Source organism: Lactuca virosa, chromosome 2 (assembly GCF_052849685.1).
Source record: "Lactuca virosa cultivar CGN04683 chromosome 2, Lactuca_virosa_CGN04683_v6, whole genome shotgun sequence".
Lineage (NCBI taxonomy): Eukaryota > Viridiplantae > Streptophyta > Magnoliopsida > Asterales > Asteraceae > Lactuca > Lactuca virosa.
In genome coordinates, this window is record NC_136427.1 from 14895169 (window position 1) to 14911716 (window position 16548).

The 16548-nt window shown below is 39.6% G+C and overlaps 1 long non-coding RNA gene across 1 annotated transcript; it reads right to left on the bottom strand.

Annotated features, from left to right (window-relative positions):
- Nucleotides 1-14115: 14115 nt before the first annotated feature.
- Nucleotides 14116-14578, bottom strand: LOC145156248 (uncharacterized). Its single transcript, XR_013736564.1, has 3 exons — nucleotides 14488-14578; nucleotides 14292-14417; nucleotides 14116-14196 (listed from the first exon to the last, which is right to left on the bottom strand). It is a non-coding gene; the product is annotated as an uncharacterized LOC145156248 (long non-coding RNA).
- Between the last annotated feature and the right edge of the window lie 1970 nt (nucleotides 14579-16548).

The following is a 16548-nucleotide window of genomic DNA, read 5'->3' on the forward strand; positions in this document are numbered from 1 at the left end:
GTGCTGAACAGGCCACACAAGTTTTTAGCGTCTCGGGTTTCGTCCATGGTATCACTATCATGGATACGTGGACCGACATGATTGACGCCAAACTCAAGGGGTCCTGATGTTTTGGAACAATGTACTTTTCATGATTGGGTTTCTCACGAGGCCTCTCTATAACCGCCTAGTATACACTAGTCATGTATAATTAGGATTAAAAGGACTGTTGACTGAGCGACTCCGCCCTAAATCCACAACCAAACAAGGAACAGGAGATAAGGCAGCATCACTCACTCGCGGTCTATCGATTCCAATTATACATGGCCTTAACGTATACACTAAGCTATCATAGCTTTACCTGATGGATTTTCAAGTGTTACAACTGTGCTGTGACTTTCGCCTTTACGAGGGAGTAATTACAATTATAATTGATAATTTTAAGTTTTCGATTAGTTACTTAAGGTTGAGAAGCATACCAAAATTCTACCGGGTTCCTGATGTTTCCCCTAGGCATTAGGATTAAACTCCTCCCGCGTCTTTGTCATTTCTTTCAGTTGGGAAGTCCCTCTTGAAGTGTCCAATTTCACCACATAGGTGGCATACTGGACTGACCCCAACATTTGTGGTTGATGTAATGAATTCAACCGGGGTTCTACAGAAGCGAGTGGTATGCCTCTTCATGTTGCACCTAACACAAAAGAGTTCCCGACAGATACCATGATGATGGTAGTTACACTTGCTGCAGCGGGGGAGGTTTCCTAGGTATGGTCTTCTTGGTGTCGAGGCAGAAGGGTTGACAGAGGCATTGACCACTTCAGCTCGTTGTCCTTCGGAAGGTCCTTGAGTCGAGGTACTTCCCTCCTCGTTCTCAAATTTTCTTTTCAGTGGATTAGGTTGGAGTTCTCGTGTGGTTTTACACACCGGCGGTGGTTGCTGCTGTCCATTGCTATGATCGGGATTCCCGATAGGGCTCCTGCTAGCATTGGCGTTGTTAGCGTTCAGGTGAGCCATGACAGCTGCTACGGCTACTGAAACTGTAGCTTGAAACGTAGCTTCATCGATTTGAAGAGTCGGTGTCTTACCAGTTGGTTGGTTACGTTTCTTTGGTGGCATGGTTTTTCCTACACGAAAAGGAACACAAGCTGATGAGAAACGATGGTTAACCTTAGACGTATCTTTCTTTACTATGACAGGCATAAATTTTTCCCGCGCCTTGATTTATGGTTATTTGAGTGTCGACCTACATCCCTATGATGCAGTCTGGGTAATAGGGTAGGAGTATGTGTATCGGAAAGCCATAAAATTGGTGTCGTTCCTACTAAGTTATCTTTAAAGTGGAGAGGCACACTCTCCGGCTTTGAAAAGATTTGTGAGAAGTTCGGAACGAAGATTCACAGAAGAAAGGGCTCATGAAAGTTTATGGCTAAACACTCTAAATCGAGGTTTTGTGATCCGATCTATTTATATTAATCGCGACGGGAAAGACGATTTTCCTAACACATAGTGTGAGCAGTGTAATCACTAGCCCCCTAAATTGTATTATTTTATGGGTTATTAGCATGACGTTAAGGAGGTAGAAATACTTCTCGGGTTCTATGCATTGGCTTCCTCTGTCCACCTCTTATCCCTGACTGGAACAAGCGTTGGTTTCCTTCAGGTATCTATATAGGGTTCTCTGCTCTCGTAGACATATTGAATTTCTGCTCCGCCTTACTTCCGATTCTGACTCTGAGTGTCATCACTTCATAATGGATGACTGGAATCTCGGAAGTTCAGGCGAATTTCCCACCAATGTCTCTAAAAGGTATAGGCACATGGTGATTTCAATAGCCTCATCACTTTTCGTTTACTTCCTACTTGGAAATCTTTCTCAATGAACCTCTTCTGGGTCTTTATCGACTCCTCTGCTGATTATTGAAGTGGATAAGGTTTCCTAAAGGGGTTTGTGCGAGAATGGGAATGTCTAAAGAATCTTACGAGATTATTAAAACATTTTACTGGCTGATCCATATCGGGTCCGGCTACAATTACATAGTGTACACAAATCATATATAACTTAGATCTGATAGGCCTTCGAATATGTGATACTACCCTATATCCACATCCAAACAAGGAAAAGGAAGTAGAGCGAAACCACACATTCCTAGCCTATGAGATCCTCACTATATATAACCTTGGGAGTATACACTCTGTAATCATAGGTCTATCAATAAGGATCTCTTTTAGGTTTCACGCAAGGTTATTTATGGTTCCTAAAATACCCCTATAGTATTTTAACTTTATGTTTGGCTCTAGCATTCCTATTTGGTAAGTTTCAGATTCATTGCAACACCACCATCACTCCCAAGCACACGTTAGTCGCATCTCGAATAAATGTAGTTGATCAGGTTACATTTATTCCAGCTTACGATTACATAACTGCCCAGGTTCGACGGTAATGCTCAACATCCAAAGACTTTTATTCTTGTTCTTCTTGTGATACTTGTTCGGGCTTTTATATTTTGGATGCTCTTATACTTTTGTAAAATATGGTTATATTTTAAAGTATAATTCTTGGTCAGAGTATTTTATCCCATTGTATTTATAGGTTGTATATCTTTTATGATTTGATATACTGAGCTCACTATAGATGATATCGTGTTTATAGATGATCTGCAGACCAATGCTCGATCGCTCGATCATCGTGTTTATAGATGATATCTTGGTGTATTCCAAGATCAAGGAGCAGCACGATGAGCATCTTCGGGAGTTATTTGAAGTTCTGAGGCGAGAACGGCTTTATGCCAAGTTCTCGAAATGCGAGTTTTGGATACGAGAGGTTCAATTCCTTGGACATCTCTTTAACCAGGAGGGGATTTTGGTCGATCCAGCTAAAATCGAGGCGGTTATGCAGTGGGAGGTTCTGAAATCTACCTCAGATATCAGGAGTTTCTTGGGATTGGCAGGGTACTACCAGAGATTCATAAAAGATTTCTCCAAGATTGCAGTACCCCTTACTCATCTGACGAGGAAGGGGGTGGATTTGTAGTGGGGCGCCGAGCAGCAGAGGGCGTTTGAGACCTTCAGACGGCGACTACTCAAGGCTCCAGTCTTGACTCTTCCAGAAGGAGTTGAGGATTTTGTGGTATTCTGTGACGCATCCGTCACCGGACTGGGAGCGGTCCTCATGCAGAGAGGACAAGTGATAGCCTACGCATCGCGGCAGTTGAAGCCGCATGAGACGAGATACCCTACTCATGATCTGGAGTTGGGAGCGGTGGTGTTCGCTCTCACGATTTGGAGACATTACCTCTTTGGGGTCCTCTGTACCATTTATATGGACCATAAGACTCTGAGGCACATCATGGATGAGCCGAACCTGAACATGAGGTAGTGCAGGTGGCTTGACGTGGTCAAGGATTATGACTACGAGATCCTTTACCATCCTGGTAAACCGAACGTGGTTGTGGATGCTCTGAGCCGCAAATCAGTTGGATCTTCTGCTCCAGTGACGTGTATGAGGATATCAGTGGATTCTCCACTGGTGATTTTGATCAGGGAAGCTGTCACACCCCAAAACCGCAACGGCGGAAACGTTCTGGGGTGGAGGACGTCATGTCAAGTATCACAACATATGCAGTATAGTAATCAAAGTACAACAACCATTGTATTAATAGTAATAATTTTTCATAGGTTACATTTAGCAATAACATCAAAAGTAAATACATAGAATAATATAAAATGCAGCTCGGTACAAGGCTGTCTTCATAAAAGCTTCCGGAGTGTACCTGTCTACTGACGACCTGAGAATACAAGTTATTTTGAAAGAGAGTATCAGCATTTTAATGCTGGTGAGTTCATAAGTATTTTAATGACATTTATATAAATACATGTTTTTCTTCAAAATAATCTCACTAGATAATGTTGATTTGAGTTTACAGAGTATTAGAATTCTTTCCAGAAAATCCTATATTTTCTAATAAAAGTAGTCTTCTACCAAGACCCAATTGTTTTATGTTTAAGGAGTAATTTCCCCCAAGGTAACTATTATTATCAAAATATAGTTTATACTTTAAGGAATATGTGAGAAGATCACAAGCAAAAGTAATAGGGAAAATACTATTTTACCTCAGCAGTAACGCTGCTGACTAAAAGTGAATAAAACATAGACTCGAGGTGGTATCGAATGAACCATACGCCTCGGAGAGTCTAAAGGAATAAAGTATAGACTCCAGGAGGTATTAAGTGAACAATACGCCTCGGAGAGTCTAGTGAATGAAATACAGACTCCAGGCGGTATTAACTGAACAATACGCCTCGGAGAGTCTAAATGAATGAAATACAAACTCCAGGCGGTATTAAGTGAACAATACGCCTCGGAGAGTCTAAGTTAACCTTTAATCCTAAGTAGGTCATTTTAAAGGTTTAATATGAGGCCTAGTGTATAACTAGGAAAATATATTATAATGGTTTCATATGTAGAAAATACCGTGATAATACTTATTACCTTAAAGCCATGAATTATAAGGTAATTGTAAAGATACTCGTAAGCATACTCATAGACGGATGTAAACATGACGACCTGCTGGCGTCAGAATGAATGTAACATTTGTCACCCCTTGGCTTGGTCGGTCGGGACTGTAGCTAGCAGTCAGGATGTGGGATGGTCTGTCCCGTATAGATCTATACACACAATGCCCGCTCTCTCCCTCTAGGAGACTCTGGTTACCACTCGACAACGGTGAAATCCGCGTCATGAGGATGTATCTCGTGTTTTGATTTCTATAAACCTTTCTTTTTACTAAAAGTATAAGTTTTCAGAATATAGATATAACTAAGTTCTCCTTCATGAAAGTTATAGTTGGTTTCTAAACTATACCTATTATAGTTTACTCGAGGGGTTATCTAGATGCCTTTGCTACCCAAAGGTGTTGAACTGGAATAAGAGTATTAACATCTAACCAGATATACATAATATATAACTAGGATTTCAACGACACTCGGACAAATAACCAGATGCTCTAAGTCCACAACCAAACAAGGAACAGGAAATAAAGCGGGTTATCAGTCCTAAGTCCTTCAAATCCTACTTATATAACTATATCTATATAGACATGAATCTATCAGGAATATACATTTAAAAGACTTTGATAAAAGCTTGGTAATTTAAAAGAGATTTTGGTACTTAAAAGAGATTTGAAAACAAGATATGAAAACCTTTAGTCGGATAAAACAGTTTAACATGCAAAAATCTATTTGATTGACAGTTATTAATCACATGTGATTGATATAATAACTTATCAATTCAACTTGTATTCCCCCCCATAACAGAATTTAAAATCATTTAAAAGGTTGATTAAGGGGTATGAACTCACCTGACGTGAATGACTCGGATGAAAGATCGATATAGGATCGTCGGGTGTCGAATGGAGTTGTGAGCACAACGAATCCTAGTTAACATGTTGGAATACCATTAGCATATAACACACTAATTACACATGTTGGAATACCATTAGCATATAACACACTAATAGACATAGGAAAACACTCTAGGGACATAAGAACACTTAGAATCAAGTGTTACTGACACATATGAAGTCCCCAACGAGTGTAGGACCCTTAGGATGAGTGTAAGGCCACAAAACATGAAGTTTTGAGAGTGTGTGGCTGTGTGTGCGGTCAGGACATGTGTGCGGCCAGGAGTGTGCGGCCAGGCCTGTGTGTGGCCGTACACTCCCGAGAAAAAGTGTCCAACTCGATTGTCCAAGGCTTGGTGATGATCCTAGGGTGGTGTTTTGGCCATTTCTTTGCTTGGATTAAGGATTATGATCAAATGGAGGCCAACAGATATGTGTGCGGTCACATCTAGCGTGTGTGGCTGTACACACATGAACATCATTCAAAATGATGAGTTCTTGGATCTAGATCAAGGGGAAAGCATGAAAAGGTGTTGTATCAATGATCTAAGGATGAATGCTTACTTGAGAGAGAATGTTCCAGACTTGAGAGAGTGGGAAAAAGGGTGTAAGGTTGACTTAGGGTCCTTTATATAGGCTAGAGAGTGAGGCTGGGAGGGTGTGCGGTCGGCTGTGTGTGGCTGGCTGGCCGCACACTCGGGTGTGCGGCCGCACACACCTTGTTTGGTGTGCTTGGCCCGATTTTGTGATGCTACACACATTCTAACTCTTCCTACGACTCATATCTCGATTATACTAAGCCTAATGTACTTATATAGGCCCAAAACCTCATTATAAAATAGCAAAAACGAGGCTAACTTTAATAAAAATGAAGAATGTACAAGTTAGAAATTTCGGGTTGTCACAGAAACTCAGGTTGAGGGTATGCGACGGGAGAATTGGAAACTTGAGAGGATTAGGGGTGAGAACACCCGGTTTGTGCAGGATAGCCGGGGATTATTGACCCGTTACGGTCGGTTCTAGGTTCCGATGTATGGTGGGGTCAAACAGACTATACTGGAGGAGGCTCATAAGTCCCACTTCTCTATTCACCCGGGTACCAACAAGATGTACCGGGCTTTGCGATTGAGTTACTGGTGGTCGTGCATGAAGCGGGAGATCGCTTGGTACGTTGAGAGGTGCTTGACCTGTAGGATGGTCAAGGTCAAGCACCAGAGGCCGCATGGCAAGCTGCAGCCTATAGAGATTCCCATGTGGAAATAGGAGTAGATAACGATGGATTTCATCACCAAATTGCCGAGAACGGAAAAGGGGTTCGGCGCTATATGGGTCATCGTGGACCGATTGACCAAGAGTGCTCATTTTCTGCCCATTCGGGAGAGCTCATCGGCCGAGAAGCTGGCCGATGTGTATATACGCGAGATTGTCGCTCGCCATGGGGTTCCGGTCTCTATCATTTCAGAACGTAATGTTCAGTTTACGTCCCGTTTTTGGCAGAAGTTCCATGAGGAGCTGGGCAAGTGGCTGCACTTCAGTACAACCTATCATCCGCAGACAGACGGTCAGAGTGAGCGGACCATACAGACTCTCGAGGATATGCTGAGAGCATGCGTTATTGATTTCGGTGGGAGCTGGGACTCCTACCTACCCCTTGCAGAGTTCTCCTATAACAACAGCTTTCATTCCAGTATTGGTGATCCACCTTATGAGCTGTTGTATGGACGGAGATGTTGCACCCCAGTCTGTTGGGGCGAGGTTGGTCACAGGGTGATGGGTCGGACCGAGGTAGTTCTGCAGACTACCGAGATGATTCAGTAGATCAGACAACGGTTGCAGACCGCACAGAGTCGGCAGAAGAGTTACGCCGACTGACGCCGATTTGAGTTAGAGTTTCAGGTCGGTGACATGGTACTTCTGAAGGTCTCACCCTGGAAGGGTGTGATTCGCTTCATGAAGAGGGGAAAGTTGGGTCCCTGATACATTGGGCCATTTTGGATCACTGCCATAGTTGGCAAGGTAGCGTATAGACTAGATCTCCCTGAGGAGCTTAGTCGGATCCACAACACTTTCCACGTTTCACAGTTGTGGAAGTGCATTCTGGATGAGGAGGCGGTGTGACATCCCCATTTTCACGGCCAGAAAGGATCGATTTTGTTTATGCGTGATTTTGAAAATCAGAGTATCATTTAAAGAAATACGGTGTTACAATTATCTCCCCCTTAGGATTATTACGTCCCGGAATCATCAACAAAACAGGGCTTGTATAATGACTCCATACGTTATCTTTTCATCCTAGGTAATAATCGTAACTTCTATGTTCCTTTGAACGAGTATCTAACTCTTGGACTTCTTGACCGCAGGCGATGCTCAATCTTGCATCTGCTCCTCGTTCTAAGTTGGACTTTCAATTGTAACCTTCGAGTTACAATCTTGATTCTCATTGGAAACTCCTTCTTCTTCTTAACGGGCTTCAGAAAAGTTATTTCCTTCGATTACCATAATAGACCGATGGGTCATGTTCTAATGACCTCTCATCGTATGATGCAACGCTTAGACTCAGGTCTTTTAGAGTAAAATTCCATAATGGAATATACCTTCCTTCGTGTTATAATGTGATATAATCACATTCTAGCATGTAGTACTTCTAGCTACAAGTTTCTTTACTTTAACGGTGATCGCGACATTTCTATTGATCGCTTCGATTATTTTTCACTTCAATCTTCTGGCTTAATTCGGATGTTACATTGAACTTGGTTCTCTGAACCACATAACATACTCGTCTTTGTCAGACTCGATTTGATATGACCACTAGGGTCGGAAAAACAATCATCTTCTTAGTCATTACCGAAATGATGGTAACGAGATATTTGAACGAAACGGAATCAATTACTAGCTTCTTAGTAACCTTGTGACTTTCCCTGATCCAAGTGTGAGTCTTGTGCTTCCGGTAGTATATGCATCTACTACCTTTCACACCTACTCATACTCGTCCCAAGTATTGTCTCGCAGTCCCCAAGTTCTTATCTCCTAAAATCACAAAACAATTTAACACATACGAATGTGTTCAAAAAAATTTCCCTAGACTCTACTAGGACTTCTTCCATGTTTATCTTCAATCATCAATTCTGCTTCAACTCGGTTGGTGATGGAAATTCCAGACCATGGAATAACTTTATGGATTATACTAAAAATTCTTTCTTTCTGCCAATTGAAAGTGTACTTCTCATTTACCAGACGTATTATTTATTTTGACGTATTCTAAAGGCAAGATACCTCTCTTACGATATCTTCCAATAGGTATCTTTCACTATCGTAAGCCATCTATTTTCTCAGTCAATCATGGTTCGCATCACTTCCTGAACTTCTGTCATTGTGATAGGTTCAGATGCAGGGGCAATCACCGATGCATGACCCATCACATTCTTCGGCTCAAGTTGTCATCTTCCTCGGATATTTCCTAGTCTGTATTCACCATGACGTTCTGTACACCCAAGCAGACGTTCGGTGTACCGAGGCGAGAATTTAAGATAGGAAAGATTTTATATACGATAGACGTATAAATATCCTTGTCACACCGAAAAGTTATATGCCAGTTCTAATACCGTAATCAAACGTTTATAAATCTGAACACATAAAATTTCCAGATCCGGTCGGCAATGGACCATGGATCCAATCAAATAATAGCATCATAAAGCATATAAGGCTATAATATAAATCATTTAGCACATAAAAGCAATTTAGGCGTCTAATCCTAAAGTAAGCTAGTGCTTGTGTCAATTCAGGTGTACTACCGAAAATATATTAGACACACTCCTCACGATCACCGCTTAGCATTCTAAGTTTAAGTCTAGAAATTTACTACAAATTCCTAGTTCGCTTAATCTAATGCTCTGATACCAACTATGACATCCTCATTTTCACGGCCAGAAATGACCGATTTTGTTTATGCTTGATTTTGAAAATCAGAGTATCTTTTAAAGAAATACATTGCGGAATTTCTTCCCAGAAAAACATGATAAATATGTTATCAAATCATTTCCGAGGAAATGTATTTTATTCATTTTAAAACATTTGGATGTCATCGTCAATACGGAAACATAAGCATAAACAAAACTTACATTCACTTACAAAAGTGATCTACATCTCCTTTAATCTCTCAGTGTAAAGTAGCTTCGTATCAATACATGTGATACAAATAGATTGAGTGGGTCAGGTTGGGAAACCTGGTGAGTACATAGGGTTTTCAACCCACAATAATATAATTATTATATTTAATCATCAAACAATCAACCCAATTACCCATCCCCATTATCGTTTTTTAATCTTAAGGATCTACCCTAATAATTATCTATCACTCATTCCTAAGGATTCATCCTAAGGAATAGGCACGAAGTCACATCGTCGCCAGGGTTTATCTAATAGGCACGAAGTCACATCGTTGCCAAGGTTTATACAACAACCACTAAGTCCATAGCTGCTAGGGTTCATCTAATAGGCACGAAGTCACATCGTCGCCAGGGTTTTGGCACTAAGTATGCATAGTCTCCAGAGTTTAGGCACCAAGCCTGCATGGTCGCCAGGGTTTATACAATAGGCACTAAGTCCATAGCTACCAACGTTTATCTAATAGGCACTAAGTCCATAGCTGCCAGGGTTCTTAAATTACAACCGGTGAACACATAGTTCACAAATACCTAATCCATACTCCCGGATCTAAAACTAACCTCTCTATCTGATCCATACTCCCGGATCTGGTATGTATGATCCATATTCCCGGATCGATAACTAATAACTATATCTATACTCTGCTAGATGACTAGATCATCTTAAACATCGAGACCTTTCATCAATTTTTATTTCATCACACATCATCTAATTCATCTACCCATGTTTTACCCAACATATTTGTAGATATAAAATACATATACAATTTAAATTAATTAAAACATGTATAAAATCATTCATCCAGCATAGATAGCACGTATACAGATAATATGCACACATAGCACGTAATTTATATAAAATACTTCATATCTATGTGTAAGATGAAAATAATATGCACTCACCTTAATAGCGTGAGTTGACAGAATCTAACTAAAAACGGTCAGTGGTTCTTGATCGCCAGGCTTGGGACGCGGAACGCCTTCAGCAAACGAGGGAGAGAAAAAAGAAATGGTGTAAGGAATGAAAGGGCTGAACTTGCTATTTATAGGCTGTTCTGGGCCCATTCACATCGTGAACTTCCATGAGTCATCTCGTAGATTTAACACGTGTTTTCTAGCCTCGATTAGTGTCTCTGACATGTGTCACATCGTGAACTTCATGTTCACGTCTTGACTTAAGGCGGCTAGGGTTTCTGCCACGTGTCATGCCCTTAGACAGCTGCATCTTCAGAAGGCCATAACTTTTACATACGAGCTCCGTTTTTGACGTTCTTTATATCCACGCAAAGGTGGAGACATACTCTAAACTTTTAGAAACCTAAGGCTAATAAGTATTCTATCATAAACTCACTTTTTACGATACCCTATGTCGTGCCGGTTTTGTCGCGAAACTTCGATATGTCATAACTTCTTCGTTATAACTCGGATTTCGACGTTCTTTATATGTATGGAAACCTTGTGACATATACTAAAACTTAGTTAAGATTGTTTATTCTAAATAATAATCTATCAAAAATTCATTTTTGACGCTTATCGTCTCTAAATTTACTAGCCCGAATCTGCGGGCGTTACAAGGCGGTAGTGTCGTTAGATGATATTCAGGTTGATGAGCACCTGAATTACGTGGAGAGGCCGGTGGCCGTTCGTGAGAGGAGGGTAAAGGTTCTACAGAACAAGGAAGTACCTCTGGTAAAGGTATAGTGGGAGCACAGGAGGGGATCCGATTGGACGTGTGAGCCGGATGCAGAGATGCGGGAGCACTATCCAGAATTGTTTGCCGCAGCAGACTTCGAGGACGAAGTCTAGTTCAAGTGGGGGAGAATTGTAACAGCCCAACTCCCAGGTATAAGTTTTAAAACCTTATATACATTTTTATGGACCTACTTGACGAGTTGGTTGCTCCAACTCGTCGTGTAGAGGCGGGTTAGCTCGCGTGGATTATTGGACCTACTCGATGAGTCGGAAGACCATGACTCGACGAGTAGGAGCTGGAAAATGAAACCCTAATTTCTGGGGTTTTGCACCCTATTTAAAGGGTCATTAGCCTCCCTTAGGCTCCCTTACCGTCCCCCCTTGAGTCCATAAAACCCTAATCTCGAATACCCTCCATTTGTGTGTGTAAAGAAGCTTGGAAAGTGGTTTTCGTGAAGAAGGCTTGAAGTATAAGGAGCTTGGAGAAAAGAAAAGCTTGTGGAACTGACTCTACTTCATCTTGGCATCATTTTGAAGGTAACAAGTCGTTACCTTGACTTCCCTCTAGCTAGATCTCTTCATGCTTAAGTTTAGGGCCATTTTAGCATATATGTGAACCATTTCCGGTATTGGGCATGATCTTAAGTTGTAACTTCAGATATGGACTCCTCATGGTCCCTATAGCCATAAAGTTATTAGATTTAGCAAGCTTGGGCCCTTCTCTTTGGCTTAAACCTTTCCTTTAACTTGGTCTTGGTATCTAGGACCATGCATGCACGTAAAGTTTGCAACTTTATGTGGAAACCATGCCCTAGGAGGTTAGATCTGCATTTTGGAGCTTTGGGGTAGCTTGAAAATGTCTGAATGAGAATAGAGTGAAAGGACTCGACGAGTCGCATATCTGACTCGAAGAGTCGGATGAAGATTGCCTGTATTGGTCCTACATGAACTCTGCGAGTCAGTAAGAAGACTTGATGAGTCCGTTAGGGTTTTCCCGACATGTTCACTTTGACCGTTGACTTTGACTTTGACCAAGGGTTGACCAGTTGGACTTTTGAGGGTATTTTGGTAATTTGGGTTTTTGATGGACTTGGTCATATGGTGGTTATAGGTGGTTAAGTTCGTGACAGTGATTCGGGAGTTTGATCTTATCACTACAGTTCGACATCGTGAGGTGAGTTCTTCTCACTATATCAACAGGGTCTACGGCACCAAGGCCGGCCCTTTATGATTTGTATCCTAGTTATAGGATGGTTGATATGTTAGTGATCTGTTAGATCGGTATCCTGGTTATAGGATTAGGCTATGTTAGTGATCAGTTAGATCAGTATCCTGGTTATAGGATGGTTGCTATGTTAGTGATCGGTTAGATCCGTAGCCTGGTTATAGGATGGTTGCCATGTTAGTGATCTGTTAGATCTAAATGACTATCTATACTTGCTAGCTAGCGTATGATATGTATGTGCACATGTTTGTTGGTTTGGGGTATTGGGTTGAGGCACGTCCTGCTTTGTGTTGTAGGCCAAGATACCCAGGGCGGACCGGATAGACTGCAGATCCGGTTAGGGCATACTTGTCAGGCCGAAGGCCTGGTGAGCGGTCCGGATAGGCTGAAGGCCCTAAGAGTCAGTTCAGACGTGCCGATGACTCGCAGAGCGGTCCAGACAGATTGATGGTATGTGAGGCGGTCCAGTCAGACCGATGGCTCATTATGCATGTTGTATTTGTTTATATGATATTGTTATATCTCTATGGCGTTGGTATTTTGGTGGAACTCACTAAGCTTCGAGCTTACAGTTGTTCATTATTTTTCAGCTACTTCTGATGATCGCGGGAAGACGAAGGCGTGATCGTGCATCTCCTTATATTTTTATGATTTGATTATGGCATACTCTGACACTATACTATTTTGAAAAAAAGATTTGTAATAATCATTGTTTTCAAATGTTTTAAAAAGTTTAAATTTGGCATGATTTTTATGATGTTACATATAAATAAGAATATACTTAATTTCAACTTCAATTCTTAGACTAACTTATGGGTAGTTTCATCTTTTTCCCTTATTAACTGGGTAAAGTGTTGAATGACATTAAATGGGTAGTTGGAATCTTTTAGACTGAATTATAGTCATAAAATGAAAATAATATAACTTTATGCATGTTACATAATATTTTAATCATTTTTATCATTCTTATATAAATGACATCAATTGAGTTCTGATTTAATAAGAAGGTGCACACTTGTACACACAACGTAGAAAACTGCCATAGGAAACAGCCTACCAAATGCATTGCCAGGTAGATATGATGACATGGCAGACAAGGAAGACCAATTTTGATTCTTATAGCATCACTTTATGAAACTTCAGTGTACATATCAATGCAAGAGATGGTGTGAGGGCATCACCCTTATGGATTGCAACTTCTTTCATTATTAAATATCATCGAGTCCCTGAAATGTACATGTGCGGTAAGGTTAAATGTGTATTTTTTGAACAATAAGGACTAGATGTCATTTCTTTTTGTGAGAATTGTAAAAAGAAAATCCAAATAGACCCAAAACGTCAACATGGAAGAACAATACCAGATTGGTTTGGAAATTTGTCAAATTACGCTTGCAAATTTTAAAAAAATTGCCACTAAAAGTAGCCAAACCGAAACCCTACAGCGGGATAGAAAAAGAAGCTTTTCAATGTGGACAAAACAAAAAATTAAGCTCAAAAGAACCAAATGAGATTTATAACTGAAAATAGATTTATCAAGTGTTATCGTTGCATATTGAGACCAAAATGATTCAAATCTCTCGAAATATGTAATACTTTAGCAATAATATAAAAAAAAACTAGATGAAAGTAAATCACACATGATAAAATGAAAGTCTTACTTCTTAGGCATGGCCTTCTCATTAGATTTATAACTTCATTAAATCCCTTTGATTGCAGCCTTCTCAAGAGGATCACCAACCTAAAAGCAATGGTATAAATATAAATATATATAGGCCACACCTAGAAGGTAAAACAATATATAATTTGAGATTATAATTATAATATTTTATATACCAGTTTGTTGTCCACAAAAACAAGTGCATGGCAAGAAACACGAATTTCCAAAGTTCGAGTTGGCATTTTTTTAGTGTCTGTTTCAAGATCTAAATCGGCACTCAATCCACCAAGTCCAGAGAATTCCTGGAAGAAAAAAACATGAATTGGACACTGCTAATGAGAATTTTACCATGAATGGCAGAATTATAAATACCATGTCATCAGATGTCAATGTTCCCGTCTTGTCGAAACAACATATATCAACCTGCAAAAGATTTACTGTATGATCATAATAGCAAAGAAATTGATGGCAAATTTGTCAATTAACATCCATCAATTAACGGTTTCAAAGTCAGACTAAAAGAAATGGAAGCACCTATTTATGGTGATATTAACAGCTCTTTTATTAGCCTCAAAGGCTAAAATGCCAGACATTATTTCTGCAGTGGCACCACCTAGTTTTGTTCCAAAATTCTTTCTTGAACTAAAATTATAAAATGATATTTGTAAATTCAAAAATAACGAGTACATGCTTACCTGGCAAAACTGGTAGATATCTTCAAGATATGCCTTGTAAAGGGTATTTATCATAATCTCAATATACATATCATCCAAATGCTATGATGTAATGCACTCTGAAAAGTATGGAGCAAGTGGTGTATCCACATGTACCGGTCTGTAGAGCTCATGCATATTCTGAGAAACTGCCAGGATGGCAATACTTAAGAAAAATAAAAAATAAAAATATTACAATAAGAAAAAACATCAAGAAAAAAAGTCAACTTAAAGGTCAACTTTTCATCATCTTCAAGTTTACTTTACAAAAATAAATAACTGAACAAAAACTGATCTAATTTATTTAGGAAATTATTTGAGAATTACGTACATTCTTTTTCTCCGGGTCATTTTTATTATGCATTCCGTAGTGTTCGTTTCTGGTTCCGAAGTTTACCATAGGAATAAGCTCATCCAAGCTCTAACTGCATTTGGGATTTGGGAATGCAAAGGGGAATATTTTTGAATTAAGTGATCTATTGATGCATCCCAGAATCCTTGCAGAGCTTCATCAAGGTCAACATAGTTTTTGCTAAATAGAAATTTAGAATATTATACAAACCCAAAAAAGGTTATGTATATAAGTAACATAATGACAAAAACAATCGAAATTCACCATTAATTTTGAATATCGAGACAGTCTAACGGGTCATTTGTTCTATTATGTTCTTTAATTTTGAGATTTTCTTCGATTAAAGGTTAAATGTTTGGTTGACCAGTCAAAATTGGGGTTACGATATTTTCATTATGATCTGTGAGCATATTTCATAGCAACGACAGCATAAACAAGTTAAAATACAAAAAACCAATTTACACAACCACCGATGAAGTATGTGAGTGAATCTAATGGTTGTGTTTCAATAAATTCGAGAATAGTACATTCAAAAGAAAATGAATAAATGTGAGTCAACAGTGGAGTGATTCTTACATATAGATATCGTAATTAGGTCTTTAGAGAAGAGGAGGGGCAAGTCATAGCATACAAACAACTAAGCCGAGATTAACATAGAAAATTGCGGTGATGATCACTTTTCTAAGAAACCCTAACACAGACTTTGTGAGTCGATTGAATATACCTCTGAGACATTCTCTATTTACTTAAGGTCGCCAGAGACGGAGAAGAAGTGAGCCTGAGTTGTCGGTGACAGATCGATTATAGAAAGCATGTAACGAGTACGGGTGAGCGAGTGTTTTGAGTGTTCTTCAAAAAGCCCTAGAAATTAATATGCCTAGCTATTTTGTGATAAGAAACGCTTGAGTAAAATTATAAAGGGACATTTGTAGAGGACACACATTTAAGATAAAACATCCTTCGTGTTTATAATTTTTCTGTCGGACACTAATTTTAGGGCACGCACAAATGCGTGTCCTCTGTCCTTAACATTTTGGAAAGCTGTCATCATTTTTAGGACACGTAAAAAATGAGTATCGTAAGTCACTGCGAGTCGTTGTTTGCACACCATTAAATGATTGTTTTCTAGTAGTGAATTGTAATGCTGTTAGGTTTGTGTTTAAATATGTTGCATATTTGTTAGGTTTGTATTTGAATATGTTGCATATTTGACCAAAAAAAACCTTGAAATATTTTATATTATATAATAATTATTTAAAATAACACGCCGTATACGTATAGAATACCGATGGAAAAGTCGTTGGTAAATATGACCATCCGAAATTCGTCGGTAATCAAGTCAATGTCAGTGAAAGCGTGTTCTGTCGG